The sequence below is a fragment of the Danio aesculapii genome, chromosome 3, assembly GCF_903798145.1.
Source record: "Danio aesculapii chromosome 3, fDanAes4.1, whole genome shotgun sequence".
In the NCBI taxonomy this organism is placed as follows: Eukaryota; Metazoa; Chordata; class Actinopteri; order Cypriniformes; family Danionidae; genus Danio; species Danio aesculapii.
In genome coordinates, this window is record NC_079437.1 from 6,349,196 (window position 1) to 6,354,268 (window position 5,073).

The window sequence follows — 5,073 nt, forward strand, 5'->3', positions numbered from 1 at the left end:
AGAGGCAAGCTGCTTCTCCGCGCATGCGCACTGCAGTACTGGCGACCTTCGTACAACACAGTTGGTTTTTGCTCTTAAACCTCAGAGACACATAAATAGTGTGTGAAAATTATTCCAAGAGATCCTTCACTCTCTTAAGTGTGTGTATCAGCGGTAAAAGACCTCATCTCTCACGTATTTCCTCCCAGACATCTTTTATATTTTCCATTTCTGCTCTTTTTTTTCTCATTGATCGCCAAGTAAAACACTCTCTGGCTGAGGATCTTTATTCAGACAAATGTTTTTTTGGACTTGGATGCCAAACAGACTCTCCCACTTACATATTGAGGACTAAATTATACTTCTATCTTCACGGTTTCTGCCACTCATTGTCAAATATGACAATATATGATATGTTATATATGATATAATTATATATGTTATATATGATATAATAAATCAAGGACACTTTACAATAAGGTTGTATTAGTTAATGTTATTTAATATTTTTATTAACTGGAGCAAAATGAACAACACGTTACAGTATTTATTCATCTTTATTAATGTAAATTGAAATAAAGTTGTTCATTGTTTAAGTCAGTAAATTAACTAATATTAAGTGCATCAGTAAATGTTGATCTGCTGTTCAAGTGTTGCTCATTATTAGTTCATTCATTCATTGATTTTCTTTTCGACTTAGTCCCTTTCATTACACCACAGCGGAATAAACCGCCAACTTATCCAGCACATGTTTTATGCAGCGGATGCCCTTCCAGCTGCAACCCATCTCTGGGAAACATCTATACACACTATATATCTACGGACAATTTAGCCTACGTAATTTACCTGTACTGCATGTGTTTGGACTGTGGGGGAAACCGGAGCCGGAAACCCATGCGAATGCAGGGAGAACACACAGAAACGCCACACAGAAACGCCAACTGACCCAGCCAAGGCTCAACACTACCTTCTGCGCCACTGCGTCGCCTCATTATTAGTTCATGTTAGTAAATACACCAACTAAAGAAACCTTGAAGTGTGCTCTTAAAATCATATATTTTAAGAAGACCAGTGGTGTAAAGTAACAAATTACAAACACTCAAATTACTGTAATGGAGTAGTTTTTCCTCAGGAATTGTAATTTACTAAGTAGTTTTATAACTGTGTACTTTTACTTTCCCCTTGAGGACATTATAGTGCAGTATCGGTACTTTCACTCCACTACCTTCCTTCAACCTGCAGTCACTATTCCTAGGATTAGAACCCACATAGCAAAATATCTCTGGCCCAGCTCTGGCCCACACAATCTGCTTTTGCTTGGCCCACATGCCGCAGTGAATTATGGCACATGACTGGACCATATCTGGCTTCCAGACAAGGGCCAAACACGGACCATATCTGGGCCAAGTCTCAGCCGAGTTAGTAACCCATAACTGAGCCTAAAATGGGCCAGATATGTTGGTGTGTCATGACTGCAATGAAAATGATAAAGCCATAAATCATTGCACTTTAGGCTTGCTATGGGCGTGCTTTTTTCTCAAAGCGACCTAATTGGTAGAATTTTTTTCTTTATTTTAAAATAACAAAAATGTATTTTAAATGTGGGTCAGGACAGGCCAAACTTACATGGCCCACATATCAAGTATTAACATCTGGGCCAAATACTACATTTTACTTTTGGCCCGAGTATTGTTTGCCACCTTAAAGACGGTGCCACCTCTGCCAAACCAGGGCCAAGTTTGGCCCACATGCTGTATGCCAGTGCCGGATAAATGCCTGCTGTGCCAGATTTATGCCAAATCTGGGCCAGAATTCTTTGCTACCTGGGAATAATCAGTCCTGTGATTCCTGTCCAATCAAATCACACAGAGAAGGTAAATCACATCATACTGACCAACCTCAAGACATGGGTGATTTATAATTACAGAAGCGTTAGAGGTCATAAAGATGTCCAAAATCTTTACACGCATTGACCCAGAGACTGTTTAGAAGTCACTGATGAGAAGATGAAGGATGTTTACTGTATGATGACTGAAATGGCCTTAAACACTTAGCAGGATGCCAACATGATGTCAGATTGATGTTGTACTTGTACCCCAACGTCATGAGGACATTACATTTTGTTTGGAAATGAAAATCAGCTTGACGTCAGAACTCAACGTCAGACTGACGTCAATGTCCAATTTTCAAACCTAAAATCAACCAAACATCAACCTCTAATGTTACAGCCTGACGTTGTGTGGACGTTACCACTATGACGTCTATCAGATGATGGATTTTGATTGCCATACCTGATGAATAAATGTCAGTATTTGCGTCAATGTGACGTTGGCTCACGATGTTGGCTAACATTGGATTTTGGTCACTTTCTAACACAACCTAAAATCAACCAAATATCAACGTCATTTGACGTCATTATTAGACATCAACATAACGTTGTTCTTATAGATGCTGGCTAGACATTAAATTTTGGTCACCTGACATCACAACCTAAATCTAACCAAATATTAACGTCTTATGATGTTGTGTGCCTGCTGGGTAATAACTAAATGCAGTACAGAATGTTACGTTTACACACATCCACAAATTACATGTAAATACATCAGCTTTTAACAGCGTAATACTCACTACTCTTGAGTACTTTTGAAAGGTCTACTGTTTACTCATACTTTGAGTAATATTTACAGCAGATACTTTCACTCTACTGCAGTACATTTTTGGGCAAGTAAAGGTACTGTACTTTTACTTAAGTATGATTTTTCACTACTCTTTCCACCACTGAAGAAGACAAATGTTAATAACTCATTATAGTAAAGAAGACATTCATATGAGACATCCAAAGAAGACATTCATATGATATCAAAGGTTATACTGTAGATCCAACCAGTATATTTTACTAAATAAATACAGATGTAATTTTAAACGCATCTAAATTATATCTTTAAACAGATAGACGCAGTTTTCTGTGGTGTATCTGCTGTTTTCTTCTTCAGTCAGTGACCACAGACACACCCTGAGCCTCCAGCCAAACACTCACTGCCCACACAACACTGCAACACACTGCAACCTCCACACAACACTCCTGCAACCTCCACACAAACTTCAGACTGAAGCCTCTCAGACTCTCCAGGCGAGCAGACTTCATCATTATCACACCACTCATCAACATCATCATACTCTTTATCCTCATCATCATATTTGTCATCAGTATCATGTTCTTCATCAGCATCATTATCATCTTTATCATCATCATCATCATCATAGTCATATTCTTCATCAACATCATCATCATCATCATTATCATCACCATACTCTTCTTCAACATCACCATCTTCATAATTATCTTCATCATCATCATCATCATCATCATCATCATCATCATCATCTTTATCATCATCATCATCATCATAATCATATTCTTCATCAACATCATCATCATCATCATTATCATCACCATACTCTTCTTCAACATCACCATCTTCATAATCATCGTCATCACCATACTCTTCTTCTACATCACCATCTTCATAATTATCATCATCATATTCTTCATCATCATTATCATCATCATCATCACCATCATCATCATCGTCGTCATCTTAATCAGCTTCATCAACATTATCATCTTTATCATCATCATCATCATCATAATCATATTCTTCATAAACATCATCATCATTATCATCACCATACTCTTCTTCAACATCACCATCTTCATAATCATCATCATCATATTCTTCATCATCATCATCTTTATTATCATCATCATCATAATCATATTCTTCATCAACATCAACATCATCATCATCGTCTTAATCAGCTTCATCATCATCATCATCACCATACTCTTCTTCAACATCACCATCTTCATAATCATCATCATCATCTTCATCATAATTATAATCCTCATCATTATCATCACCATCATCATCATACTCTTCTTCAACATCACCATCTTCATAATCATTATCATCATCATATTCTTCATCATCATCATCATTGTTGTCATCTTAATCAGCTTCATCATCATCATCTTTATCATCATCATAATCATCATCATCACACTCTTCTTCAACATAATATTCATAATCATCACCTTTATCATCATCATCATAATCATATTCTTCATCAACATCATCATCATCATCATCGTTCAATTCAATTAAATTCAATTCAATTCAATTCAATTCATTATAATCTTCATCATATCCTTCATCATCATCATCATCATCATCATCATCATTATATACTTCATCAACATCATCATCTTAATCAGCTACATCATCATCTTTATCATCTTCACCATAATTATAATCTTCATCATCATCATCTTTATCATCATCATAATCATCATCATCACACTCTTCTTCAACATAATATTCATAATCATCACCTTTATCATCATCATCATATTCTTCATTATCATCATCGTCATCGTCATCTTAATCAGCTTCATCATCATCATCATCATCATCTTTAAAATCTTCATCATAATTATAATCTTCATCAACATCATAATATTCTTCATCAACATCATCTTCATAATCATCATCATCATCATATTCTTCATCAACATCATCATCATCATCTTAATCAGCTTCATCATCATCATCTTTATTTTTTCATTCATTCATTTTCTTTTCGGCTTAGTCCCTTTATTAATCTGGAGTCGCCACAGCAGAATGAACCACCAACTTATCTATATATAAGTTATATATTGTTTTATGCAGCGGATGCCCTTCCAGCTGCAACCCATCTCTGGGAAACACCCATACACACTCATTTACACACACATACACTACGGACAATTTAGCTCACCCAATTCACCTGTACCACATGTCTTGGACTTGTGGGGGAAACCGGAGCACCCGGAGGAAACCCATGCGAACGCAGGGAGAACATGCAAACTCCACACAGAAACGCCAACTGACCCAGCCGAGGCTCCAACCAGCGACCTTCTTGCTGTGAGGCGACAGCACTACCTACTGCGCCACTGCGTGGCCCATCTTTATCATCTTCACCATAATTATAACCTTCATCATTATCATCAGCATCATACTCTTCATCAACATTATCATCTTCATCATCATCATC